Here is a 14,557-nt window from a genome sequence, read left to right as displayed (position 1 = left end):
GGAAAGCTGCAAGCATGTTTGTTTTTTTTTTTCCCCCACCCCTCTTTAGCTTCTAATACTGTCCACCTATTGCAAGTGGTTGTAAATAAGCCTGGAGCCAGAGTGGGGGCCACGTCGTGCAGCATGGGGCTGGTGGGCAGCAAGTGCAGTGCCGGCAACTCTGTCCTGTGCCTACCTGGCAAGCTGCCCTCAGCCTCCCTGCAGTCTGAGGAAGGTGTCTGAGATGCAAAACCATGCTGGAGTCTTCGCTGTACAACTCAAAAGTGCTTTGTACCCGAAGTCCAAACCTGACTGCAAAGCAGCGCATCCCTGGGTGGTTCCAAGGGCACCGTGTCCCATTTGCAGGGATGCTCCAGCAGTGCCACGTCTTAGTTTTAAAATGCAACCTGCTCGCTAGTGTTTGGTGCCTCTAGCGTTAACGCTGCCTATTTAGGGACCTCGGGGGATTGCACCGGTACATGGGATTACTGAATACAAACCCAAACTGCAGCTCTCTCAGGAGTCTGCAAATACCAGCTGGTGCTGAACCAAGCCCCCAGCTACAGAAAAATGCAAAGGAGGGAGCACACAGCCCCACGTAGAGGGAAATGATTAAAAAAAGGAGCCTTCCTTTTGCACGGGCGAGGGATCATCCCCAGCTTCCCTCCAGCTCTGTTCAATGCAGGGGCTGGGTGGCAGCCAGGCAGGCTGAGAACAGCCAAAGCTGCCCCAAACCAGAGAATAAAACACGGACGGTCCTTAAACCACCTAAATGCACCGGGGCGTTTGTGCCCATCAAACTATTTGCAGCAACCAAGGAAAACTGGTATAGCCAGAGCTGCAGATGCCATAAGCTATTATCCACAGGTCACAGCGATGTTGCGCGGTGACACTGCTGGATGGCACGTGTTTTAAGTCTCGCCATCCCGGGTCTGCGCTCTGGAAAAGCTTTTAAAGGGGTTGCAGCATGAGCTGGTGGGGTTTGAAGCAGCCCCCGAAAGAGTTCATGACAAAGGCTTCAGTTTAGTGCTTTAATCGTTGTGCAAGGCTTCAAAAATTTTTGAAGAATACACATTTTAAAATACTTTTTAAAAATAGATACTTTTTTAAAAAATTACTATTTCATAACATACTTAAAAATAATGATTATGCCCAGTCATAGTCAATGGCACTGGAGCAATGAAGGTCCCTGGGTATGAACAAAAGCATCAGTAACTGTTTAGATTAGTTCAGATCTGACATTAACAATGGCATATTTTATACCAGTACATATAAAATAGTGTCATTAGGCTTAGATTTTTTTCTCCATACAGTTACAGCACCCTCTCCTTCCCACATAGACCAATACAACTTTGACACCTTTGAAGGCAGTGCATTAAATACCAATTATGCATCTTTTTTGGGTCAGACTCGCATTTTATCAAACCTTGCCCACTCGCAAGCGCACTTGGGTGGACGTGGAGCTCAGCACCGTTAACATGACGTTAGCAGAATGGATGCTAACACAGCAGATCTCCAGAATAATTAGTTTCATGGCTGGATTTCACAAAAGCAATGGTATTGTGGGGTTTTTCCCCCCTTTCCTTTTACCACAACCCAGGATCTCTACCCATTTCTGCCTCATTTGAACTTTCAGGGTTTGTTCTTCAAGCAGAGCACCAAGAAATTTGATTTAGTAACATCCCTCGGGAAAAAAATAAATTGTGACAATATGACCCCATGTCTGTTAAGACTTAAAACCCCACTTCTTTAAGGGAGAGATTTTCAGTCTTCCCTTGGCCCTGTGCATCATTCAGCCCCCAGAACCTGAACCCGTCTTAGGTCTTCAGCAACCTGGGAAATCAAAATACTCATCTAGTGCCAACAGCAGCTCAGAAATGCGGAAAAATAGTACCTGAGCCCTGACCTGTAAATGTGGTCACAGCGAGGCAGAAGCAAAAGCTGTCTGTGCCCCCAGTACAGGGCAAAGGCACCTAGAAGGTGGGTGGGAGCACTGGGATGCCCCGAGGAATAAATAGGCAGCATCACCACAGTCCCTCCCGTATTCATACCCCCACCAGTGGATGCTCTGTATTTCAGAAATGTCTGAATTTACACTTGCAAACTCAAAAAAAAAAAAAGGGGATGGGGGTGGTATAGGAAGTTGGACATATATTGATCAGACTTGGAAAGAGGGGATGTGGCAAGCCCTTGACTTTGAACTGGCTGGTGTGTCTGGATCTGGATCTCATGCTCTGATCCAGAGAGAAGTGGAGAAAAATGTTATTTCAGCACATGACACACAATCCAGGAACACCTGTAGTAAAAGGCATCTCAGTATGTCCTTCCCTGAACCATCTCCTCTCTAATGAAATTATTTCTGGGAAAAAAAAAAAGAGAGAGAGAAAAAAACCAAAACCCTATTCTAAACAAAGAGTAGAGCTAATAGAAGAAGCAGGTTTTGATGGGCGAGGAGGTTTAGCACCTCTTGTTTACTCACTCTTCCTGGTTACAGGGCTGGAAGAGCTAACAATAAAGCTCTGTAAAGTTAAATATTGTTATTTATAACAATAAAAAAACCCCAGAGCATTGTAAAGCAGCCTCCCCTAATGACTGGTTGCTGGCAGCACGTATAACCCTTCCCCTTCATTTCTCCTTCAAATGAAATCCTGTATCATGCCCAGCCCATGGAAGAGCGGCTTCAGCCCTGGCAGAGCGTAGAGAAGCACAACCCCATAGTCGCTGCTATATGGGCATCGCTGCTATATGGGCAGTGCAGCCCTACGCAGGGCACGAGGGTACAGTGCGTGCCCTGCTCAGCCCTTGAACTGGGTGCCTTGCCCAGGTTAGCAGAGATGTGGAAAGGAGCAGGTGATATCCCCTCCGAAGCTTTACCTTTCGAGGGTCTAAAGGAAGACAGAATAAAAAAACCAGCACGTATCTTGGTGGGGTTTGAGCCTCCGCAGTGGCAGGAGACCGTATTTAAGGGGTCTGCGCGGGCCGGATTGGTGCCTGCGGTCCACTCCTTCACGTATTCCTCCCGACAGCTACAACTGTGGTATGCCAGGTTTTACAGGTCTTATTCCCTTCAATATCCATTTATGGGCCAATTTGCTATTAATTTGCCTAATTATTGAATTTTTTGGAAGCCCTTTCTGGACTCTTAACCACTGGCTTGTTACAAACCTTGCATCTCTGTTGCATTCGGCTAAAAAAAATAAAGCAACATTCCAGAACCCCATAGCCCTACCCCAGCCCTGAAATTACATGGGCTGTAAAAATGCAGATGGCTTCAATGATTTGAAGAGAAAATTAAATCACTCTTCCAACTATGCTATGGTGTTCCTGAGATGATTTTTCTGCCCTGTGGATACAGACTTCAAGGAGATGCTTTCACAGAAGCATCATCAAAAAGCCCCTCTCTGCTGCACGGGGTGACAATATTGGCATAAAGGCATTAATCTTACTAGGGAAGAAGTGAGGAGGATGGGACACGGCACAGTTTTCACTGCGATTTCTGGTGAAATGAGTTTTCAGGGAAGCAAATACTATTTTCTTTTAATTTTCTTCCTAAGTTCTTTCAGAAATTAGTTTCACCCCAAGTTGTAGCACAAGAAATATCCCCCCCCTTTTTTTTAAACAAGGCTTTAAAACAGATACACTCCTCTTGCTTCCACCCATCCTCACATCACATTTAACACTAAACTCCCATGCCACTAAAAACACTCATCTGAGGAACGAAACCGCTCTCTGTACTCATGCAGTGCAAGAAAGGGTTACAAAAGTCCTTAAATCCACCCACAGGCATTAAGATGAGAAAAGTTCCTTTTTTTTCTTTTTTTTTAAATATTCACCTCTCCTGACAGAGAGCAGAAAACTGCACATTTTGGCTCAGAAAGATGAAAGCCCCAAACAGAGAGAGCAGGTGAAAACCTGTATGGATGTAAGGTGATATAGAAAGCTTTGGGGTTTTTTTGTTTGTTTGTTTTCCTTGGGGGGGCTGGATTTTTTCTCGTGGGGAGTTAACCCACCTGCTGAAGCTGCTTTTTATCCTAAGTCTTTCAGCTGAGGCCTTGGTGAAGCAAACCTTGATCTCACTTGGGGTGGGAAGCGGAGCATCCAGGTGGTCCAGCTCCTCATCACCCCTTGCAGAGCATTAAAAGTATGGTTTCCCCCTTGCCTTGTGCTTCTTCAAACAAATACACTACATCCCTGCTAATCCAGAGTGATGTTTATTACTTTTTTTTTTTTCCTCAACTAGCTTTTTTTCCTCTTTTTTTTTTTCTTTCCCCCCAGTGCCTGACTTGTGTCCCTAATTAACACCTTAAGGGGGGTGGTGGTGAGGATAACTGAGATACTTAAGGAGGGCACTTCTGGGCAGAGCTTCTAATTTACCTCTCAGTGAGGGAGGGGACCCATTAGCAGGTGATTTAAGTGAGTAATAAGGCCATCAGCATGCAAATGGCCGGAGCCCGATGAAAGGGTTGGCTGGGCCACAATAGGATGTTAAACCCCCAACACCCCCCCCCCCCCCCCCCCTTGAGCATCTGGTAGGGGTGTCCCCCACCTCCCCAAATCCCAGCTCTGCCTGGCTGCGGGGGTGAAGAGAAGCAGCTGTAGATGAATGGATGGATATTGTGGGGTGGGCGAAGAGTCAGCCTGAGTTTTGCATGAGAAAGTGGGGCTTTGCCAGTCTGGGAGAAGCAGTTAAAGGAATCAACAAGGAGGTAGAGGAAGGTGATCCAGCTGATTGCAAAGACCTTGGTGAGGAGCCTCACCGAAGGGGTGAAGCTGCTGCTTGCTGGAGAAAACAAAGGGGTTTTTTCCCCCTCCTTTGAAATAACTGGGGAGCAAGCCATGGGAACAAGTAGGTGATGCTTGTGGTGGAAGGAGGTGATGATTTCCTAGAAGGATGGGTGCTGGAGTTGTGCTTTTCAGCTCTAATTATTATTTTCTAGCCTTTAAGATTTATTTTTTTTAATAGTAAGTCTGTAGGTCAAACTTAGAGTCAGAATAGCTAAATCTGGAAGGAAAAAAAAAAGTAAAAGCCCAGTAGCAGACTAGGAAAATATTGCAGGACAATATGGCAATACCAAGTGACTCCAGAAGCATACCATACAGCAGAACTGTGAAAAAATCAAGGGTAAGGAGGTGAGGGCATGCTCCCATAAAAGAAAAGGTTTGGCAGCAATTCTCAGCTGGAAAAGAGATGACTAGGGGAGGGTATGAGAGGTCTGTAAGGCAGTAAACAATGCTGAGGAGGTGACTGAGTGGTTATTTTTGTTTCTTACAATGTAAGAAGGAGATGGACTGTTCAGCCAGCAGGTTTAAAACAAACCCAGCACACAGCCAAGTTGTGCAACTGGTGGCTACAAAATGAAAACTCGTAAATTAAGTCATGTGGGGACAAGGTGAATTCATAGAAGACAGAGGTTTGGATGAGATTACTAGCTGAGGAAATCTCTAAATGCTGATTATTGGCAGTGGGAAGGATGATACTGTAAGCATTGGGGGGGGGAGTGGGTCTTATTTAATTATTACTTTTGTTTGTTTTTCTTGAATACTGGCTCCTTAGGGCCCTGCTGTTGCCTCTTGGAGAATATGATCTAGGGCTGCAAGTATGTGGGTGTCAGGCACACAGGGAAGCGTTGGGCTATTTTTATTTATTTTTACTTTCAAATTAAACCTCCTCTAAAACACGTAATTGGTTCAAGGTGCTGATTTTGAGACGAATAAGTGATTGCGCAAGAGCTCCATCACTGGAAGAACAACCCTGGCAAGCCAGCAGCGACTCTGAGCCCTGCCTCACCCTCCGTCCTGATGTCCTCGTTGAAACGACCTCCTGAAACTCCAGGCTGACGGGAGCAGCGCGTCCTCCGTCCATATTTGTCGCGCCCAGTGAAGGGTAGCCGGTCAGGTTGTCTAACCCCTTTTGCCTTAAGGTGGATGCGCTTTGAAAAAAAACAAATGAAATATTTAATTTTACTGTGTGCTACTTTATTCCTGGGTTTTATGAGGTTGAATTAAAAATACGCTAATGCCATCGTATATGACTAATGAACAGAAGGCCAAAGTGTGGAAGAACATGTTCAAAAATTGGTTCACTTTTTTTTCTTTCAGTCCTGAGAGCCAATTCACCACAGATGAAAGTATTTCTATATAGTTTTGATCTTGCACCTTAACATTAATTCTCTATTTTCTGTTGATCCATAGGGCCTTTGTAGCTTTATAGCCAGTCTCAGGGGGTACAGGTAGCACTTCAAAATGACAACTTCTCAACTTGGTAAGAAGCCAGATAATCCTGGTCAGGTAGGACCTGGACTTCACACTTCTTCTTCAGAATAATTGGATTCACACAAGGAACGGTAAATCAAAACTATAATTAATTTTAATGATTTAATTTATTTTAGAGTGTACATTCAAGGAGCATCTCTCCATTGACGTGTCGCAGAATGAGAATGGATGGTTTAAAAGTTCCTGCCGTCCATTTTTTCGAAGTGTGAAGAGCCTCCTTTGACTCCTGCTCTAATGAAAAGCAGGTTTTTTGCAGTCTGCTGGTTTTGGCTGGGATAGAGTTGATTTTCTTCACAGTAGCTAGTATGAGGTTATGTTCTGGATTTGTGCTGGAAACAGTGTTGGTAATATAGGGATGTTTTTGTTAGTGCTGAGCAGTGCTTACACAGAACCAAGGCCTTTTCTGTGGCTCACCCCACCAGCGAGGAGGCTGGGGGGGCACAAGGAGTTGGGAAGGGGACACAGCTGGGACAGCTGACCCCAACTGACCCAAGGGATATCCCAGACCATAGGACGTCATGCTCAGCGCATAAAAGTCGGGGAAGAAGAATGAAGGGGGAGATGTTTGGAGTGATGGCGTTTGTCTTCCCAAGTCACCGTTACGCATGATGGAGCCTCTGTGCTGTTCTTCCCTCTTTAACTTGTGTATGAGCAGGTCTCTGCTGCTTTTAGGTGGCCCCAAACTGCTCATCCTCCCAAAGGACTAGCCTGTGCTGATCCTTCCCTATCATGGTGGCTTTGTTGTCCCAGACATTTCACGTTAGTGAGGCTTTAGCTGCCTTAGCCAGGAGGAATGCCTGACCATAAATGATCATCTGAGAAATGTAATTTCTTTTGGCTGCAGCCCAGCCTGTATAGGGGGATGAGTGATGGCCACAACAGCAATGAGCCCAGATCTTTCCCCTATTTGGAGACTTGTTTCTTGCATACCATGACCCATGGGCTGCACTCACAGAGGAGGTAAGGAAGAACCTGGAGCCATTTTCAGACAGTACTTTATTCCACTCCCATCCACAGGGACCACTTAATCTCATGGGCTCTTGAGCTTTCAGCCTAAGCCCCAAATCCCTTGTGCAGAAATCTGCTTCTCCATGTAGCTTTTCAATTTTAAGACTGTCAGGGTTACAGGGTGTGTACTACTTTTGTTCAGGCATCTTTGCTGAGGAAATAGCCTAACCCCTCTGTCCCCAGGCTGGTTGGGGCCAACACCTTCATTCACGGGCAATGCTCCTACTCAAAATTATTCATGCAAGATGTTGTCTTGGCTGCCTCTCATCGAGACAAGGCACCGTTATGAGCAATATTGAAATATTTTGTCCCAGTGTGTGTTGGGGAGAGCTTCCAGCTCCTCCTTGGTATGGAATCCCTTTGGATGCAGATAGGCACTTTCTAGTCCACAAAACTTGGCCGTGTGCCAGTGATCTACTCTACTTCCAGCAGAGTGATAAAGGGCTAATCCCATTCCTGAGCTGGATGCCCTTTGCCGGAGCAGTCTAATATTCTTTCCATCAGAAAGCCAGCAGTGCTTCTTGGTAGCAGCTGCTGTCATCCTATTTGTCTCATCAACTAGAAAGCAGCAGGAATGCAAAAGGGAAGCCCTTGTGACCCAAATTATTGATGTATTTTAATCCTTGTTGTAGGCTTTCATATTCTCCCGGGAGCTCAGAGGCTGAGAACAGCACAAGTTCAATGTTGTCGAAAGCTGGCAGTGGCTGCAATGGTCCTACCGTGCTAAGTGGAGGCACTGGCAAGGAGAGGGGTGATGGGTTCCTGGAGAAACCAATTTAGTATTTCCTGGGTTATTTATTTATGGCACTGCAAGCCAAAGTGATCGGTAGGGAGGGAAAACCCTTACTTCAGTTCGTGTCATGTACATTGAAAATTTCTAAATATGAAGGTTTTCCAGAGCTGTAAATAACTGATATTTATTTTGGTTTAGATATCATGTTCTTAAAAAACATCATTTAATGGTTGGCCAAACATTGTATTGGGAAAAGAGACCTCCAGCTTCCATCTGACCTGTAAAGCTTGTTTGGATCCCTTTTTAAGCCCATCAAGGTTTTTCTGGACAACATGGGACAAGGAATCATCCCTGCACATAATTCTGGTGAGTTCCTTATTCTCCAGCAAAATATTCTGTTTCTGCCTCTGTGGACTTATTTGTACCATGTGGATTATAAATACCTGTTGCATTTATACTGGCGTCTTCACAGTACCATAGCATTTTAAAATGCCACAACAGCAACCAGCTGGACAGAAGAATATTAGTGTTCTCCCTTGCAGATCTTCCAGGTTTCATTGCTTTTTAAAAGTTTACTGGTATGTTGAATATTGAGTTGCATGCTACCCTATAGGTTGCTATTTGACCTTTTGTTATTAAATTTCATACAGTAATCATCAGCAAACTAGTGGCAAATGCTTCTAATGTTTGAAAGCTGTCTAGCGCCTGATTTTTGCGCTGTTGAGCAACACCAGGTATGAGCTGCAGCCCTCATGTCTGTGTTTTTCCCATACTCGTCTGCTGCTTAACAGTTCGTCTGTCTGTGTTGCTGAACTTTGGTTCTGGGTTTGGGAAAAGGCCAGGTTCTGGCCTGTGAAGTTTCTGATGTTGCACGGGGTCCCGTTGGCGCGTCCTATGGGTGGTGCCGTGTCGTGCAAGCTCGTGACACCCTGCCCACTGTGTTGATGTGACCGTGGCTGCGCAACCCAAGCATCATCTTTAGACTGGGGGAAACATCTTCCAGAAGTGTTTAAACACCACCTGGAGATGGGACCAGACCTGGTGTCGTGTTCCTGATGGTGTTTTTCAGCTTTTGTTTTTAGGCAACCCTTCACTGTGTCAGAAATGCGATGGCCTAGAAAGCCAGACCCTTATTACTTGGGCATCTTGATCCTTTCTTAGATCTGACTGTGTCTTTAGCTGCGGGTATAATTAAATACATAATTAGTAGGGCAAGAGCCTTTAAAAGCTGGAGTTTTCCTTGTTGTCATGTCTTAGTCCTGAACACCTCTTACTATTAAGTAGCCTATTACTATTAAAGACCTTCACTGTCATTAAAATTTGAAGACCATTGCCTGCATCTGCCTGTTACAAAGTTAATGTGTTCTATGGGAGTGTTTAGATAACTCAACGAGCCAGATTTTTTAGTTTATCCCTTAAATATTGTTCAGCCTCAGAACATCAGTTTGCATATATTTTGGTTTTTATTTCCTCCTTGTCAACATCATTTTAATAACTTTCAAGTCAATGCCATCTGAGGATTTCACATCTAACGCTGTGCAACAAGATAAGGAGCAAGGGGTTGTGCTTCTTGATTTAGGCTGAAGTTCTGAGGCTTATCTTTGCAGGCTTGTATTTTAGGAAGGGTGTTGCTGGGGTTTGTTTAGTACTTTATATTTTTCAGAGCCACTGAGGTGGAATAAATCAGTGTGGGAGTTTTTTAAAAAAAAATTACAGCTTCTCACTGAAACAAACTCAAGCCCCTTTAGTGGTGAGAAAGAGGAATGTATGCAAAATTCCTGAAAAAAACCACTATTTTCCTCCCAATGTGGCTTGGCGTGCATGCGAGCTATTCATCAGGCATATATAAAATAGAGATGAATAAGAAAAATCAGATATTACTGAGACCAAGTATAACACCGGATTTTGCTGGGGCTTTGCTTTTGTTTACTTCCTTGGGGTGTTTTAAGGAAACAAGCTGATTAGGTCACGACGAGCAGTCACTGTACAGACAGAGCTTTTTAAGGCACAAATTGGCCTCCCTATCTCCCTTCTTATCATTGCTAAAGCTAAGATGACTGATGTGGTATTTTGGCAGAGCCAGAGCTTCTGTTGCAACCTCTGGCTAAAAAACTTCTTAAAGCTCTTAAGCTCTCCGTTGCTCATCGTTCAGGCTGTGCCTAACATTACGAATCTCCGCTGTGGTTCCCACATGGTTGTATCCTTATCCCCTGCTCTCCTCCACCTCTTATAGCGCTGACCTGGTTGTCTCATTCGCAACCCAACGGCAGCTATCGTGTGGCTGTTCACCCACTGATTTACAGCTGATTGGTCTTGGCCCTCTTATGTCTGCTTGACAAGTTGCTGGATAGATCATTTTCTTCTCCTATTTTTGATGGGATTTGGTTCCGTTGTCCTTCTGCTTTCTCTCTTTTCAACCCCTTCCTAGCCCTTTACTCATCCATCAAGCATAGACAAAAATGTCTTGACTTTCAAGACATCCAACCTGATGTGGAGGTTGTCCCATCCCAATCCCATCGGTCCCCTCACCTTTTAGAGCCCAGACATTGAAAACTTCCAGCAACTAACCATTTCCTATGCCTCCCCTTGCTGGCAGCCACCCAGAAACTCCAATACGATCGCTTTGCTGTCACAAAACTGTTCCTCAAATACCTGAGAGCTTACCCGAGCAAAAAAGGATGCATGCCCAATGGCAGATAGCATACAACGAGAGAGACGGAGCAGTCTAGACCTGAAGTGTACCACCCGCCCGTGTATATTTGGTAAAAAACAACTCTGCCTGCTGGATTTTATTTTTCTCACTGAGGTACACGTTGCTCTTAAATAAACATGATTATACCCTACGTGAAGCTGCAGCTTGGTCCAAACACTAAAAATAGCAGGCAGAAAGTAGAGACTTCAATTAGATGCATACTGCTCAACAATTTAACTTCTAATTGGCTTGTGGTTATTCCCCAACTAGGAACCAACCCTGTTGTGTTTAAAGGATTCAGAGTCTAGCAAAACAGGGACCTGAAACAAATTTTGTTTAAAGTGAAATGACCAAAAAAAGAGACCTATGTATTGCATGTTGAGGAACTCGCATCTTTGTGTGCCATTTACCTTTAGCTTGGAGCTATTCTGCGGCTAGTCTCACCATTGTGGGTTTGACAGTTAGGTTCAGCTCCGCATTCTCTCCTCAGCTCCATTTCTGTGGCCCCACAAAGTTTTTCTAACCTAATTTGGGTTAGATTTGTTTCCTGATTCAGCTTGTGGTGCAGTACTGCAGGACCAGTGGTCAAAGGCATCCCAAGAGCATCTTGATTTCTGTCCTCTGCTGCTGCAGTCCAAAAATCTATTTTCCTTTCAGCTAGCAACAGTGGAGCCCCTATCATCTTCAGTCCCTTAACTTTTACCTGCATTTATTTCATCTTGTTGACTCAGCCTGGTAGCAGTCAAGGTCAGTGTGTGATTTGCCATGGCATCAAGAAGTGATACTCGTGCTGAGCAAAACTTGTGCCATGTTTCAGCTGGTTGAGCGCACACATAACACAAAGTGGCCTTCAACATCACAGGAGTCATTTGTCAGATGCTGGCACGACCTGTTATTCCTCAAAGCACATCAAGACAGGTGCAGAATGGGAGGAGGATGACAACAGGGCTCGGTTTTTGGCAGAATGGCAAAACCACGCCACTTCCCACAGCCCATTTTAGGTGAGCTTTGAGTTTAATTCTGCCCTGGCGTATGGTGGCTTCAGAAGACAAAGCTTTTCCAAGGCTCTGGTGAGATAGAGAGGTGGATTTCAATGGTATACCAGCAAAAATTTGTCAAGCTGCCCACATGCCCAGCAAGAATACAGGAGCCTTTGCATCTGCCTGCAACCAGGGCATCACTCCTTTTCTCCCAGGACACAGGAATGGTCCTTTCCTGCCCTTATTTCCAAGGCAGCTTTCCCTCCAACTCAACACCCACAGAAAAATTTGTCTACTACAGACCCATGATCACCAAGGCTCGATCTTGTACCCGTGACTATGACTTAACTGGAGGAAAGCCTGACAGTTTAGGGGGGAAAAAACCTATAATCTGCAAGTAAAAGTAGCACATGCATTACAGTATAGTCTATACGTTGTTGGAAGGTAAATTCTGGGTGTCTTTCCTCAGTGCTGCACCCCAGGAGATGTGTAAGAAAGCATTTACACCATCGTACCGGGGAAGAGAGCACACAAACAGCACTGTGTTTGGTCTGGTTAGGCTGAAATTCAGTTCATCCCTTCTGCCCAGAACCATGTCCCAGCAGCCAGCCCTTCCTCATCTGAGTAGGTTTCACTCCAGCAAGAAGCATCCCAGAAACCTGAATAGTTTCAATTTTGCATTATTCAGTGGAGTACAGTCCTATAATTATCTGACTCCTCGCCAGCGATGGCCACTTACCCAAGGCTCTTGCACGGGGCAGGATAACAATGATAATGATGGGGGTTTTGGCCATATTCTTATGCTGAAACTATGCCCTGTGTCATAGCGGTTGATAGAAAAGGTAAGTGTCTAGCTGCCCTTGAACTGCTCATGAATTAAGTAGTAATGAAGCTGTTGTAAGAAGAAGAGTACGGCTTTGGGAGAATAATCATATATAATATAGCTGACACCATGGGGCAGCTCTGTGTAAAGAGCAGAAGGACAGTAAGTGAGTCAAGCTGGCATTTGATTCCCCATAAAAAAACTATTTTTCTAACATAGGACTTAGCTTTTTTACTCATAGACTTGATATCTCTTAATTTATTGCATCAGATGTTTCATCACAATTAGTTAAAAAAAAAAAATTCATACCCCAAAATCATAAGGATTTTTTTGGTGTGAAATAGGGTTTATTATGCCCTACAAGCAGTGCACTGAATTAAAGCAGAGAACTGAAATAGTGATTACATTAAGTATGGCTTGATGATTATCCAAGGGATGCTTTTAGTCCTAAAAGGTGAGACCGTAGCATCATCGTGCAGTGGTGACATTCCTGCTGTGTAGCCAACACCCAGCGAGGCTCCCATGTGAAGTTGCTTTCTTGCCAAGTGTTTCATATCTGGGCTTGTTGGTTTTTATTTAACTCCTGTAATTTCAAAAAAGAAGACTGAGTGAGAGCAAAGCTGCATGAAGGCCCACTCTCTGACTGGCTACAGCATCTGCATGAGTTGCTTATAAAGACAGATATTGCATCGCCACATACTAACTCACCATGCAACTCTATGAAGAGCAGTCATTCTGGCAGCGCAAGGTCCACAGGGCTCCGCTGCTACAGTCGTCTTGTTGCACAAATCCATCCCTGAGTCACCGTGTTTGTTGGCAAGTGTCTCTAGGCAAGCTGGAAAAAAAATGCGAATTATTTCATTGCACACAAAGGGTCCAAGATTAATGTCCAGAATTGTAGGTGAACATGCAATTATTTTTTTTTTTTAGGACCAAAATCTTGGAAAGCAAAACTTTGGCTTCTTCTCATACGGATTGTTTGCCAGAGTGCCTCCAGGTCTGCTATCCAGAGGTATGAACTGCAGAGCCCACGTCCCACTCCTGGCTGCCACCACAAGCCCATCGTCCTCCTGGGGTTTCAAGCAGCAGCACGGCTCATGGCCCCAGTTCACAGTTCGTCGTCCTACTCTCTTACGGACTTTCCAGCCTAAAAAGAAGAGATGTCTGCTGCTAAAAGCCTACCACATTAACTTCTCTGACAAATGTAAAAGTAGCTAAATAACAGGAACAGGAAATAACTACCCAAAGTTTGCCAGCCGCCAGCCAAACTCTAACCCGCTTGAATAATTTTCGAGCCCAATTTACTAAAAACTGTGATCTGGAGTTAAACATAGCAAGATGCAAATAACACAGGGCAAGAGCTGGCTTGGGTTGGATCCTTGCTTTGGTTTGCAGACCTTGGAATAACTCTCCCTGTTTATTTGGTGCTGGGAAGCACAGAGGGACTTCTGGGGGTTGCGGATGCTCAGCACCTCCCAGGAATTGCTTCACATTTCGCAGTATCAGGCCCTTGATAGTAGGTTACCAGTTCTCCAGGGCACACACAGTATACTTAGGGATGCGTTGAAATGAGAGACTGCAGATGAACAGATTTCGCCAGGGATCCTTTCATTAAACCCTGGATGGACACGCACACAAACTGAATCCCGTTGACCAAGGAGCACGAGGTAGCTGTTTCCAAACCCTGTTATTGGGGATCCCAGCACGGAAACGTTTGGACACCACCCTGAAGTGCCATCACCATTTCAGTCCTGTCTGGATGGCCTTTGGTCATGGCTGGTAGTGCGGAGCACCCCCAAAACCTCAACCTTTGTTGACTCCTTGACCTTTGTTAGGTGAGGTTGGACGTGCAAGGAGGACCTACAGGAGTCTCGGGCGTCCCGTAATGAAATGGTTGGGGTTTTGACCATGAAATGCTCTGGATTTAGGCTCATTGCCTTTTTTTCTTCCCAAATACAGAGTCCATGCTCCCTTTCAGCTGCACCGCTACCTGGCACAGTTACTTTTTCTTCAAGAGAGACCATGCAAGCTCATTTCAGTTTGGGACCCATGGACGTGGGGAAAGGGGA

This window comes from Haliaeetus albicilla, chromosome 11 (genome assembly GCF_947461875.1).
Source record: "Haliaeetus albicilla chromosome 11, bHalAlb1.1, whole genome shotgun sequence".
Taxonomy (NCBI): Eukaryota; Metazoa; Chordata; class Aves; order Accipitriformes; family Accipitridae; genus Haliaeetus; species Haliaeetus albicilla.
Note: the sequence above shows the minus strand (reverse complement) of the source record.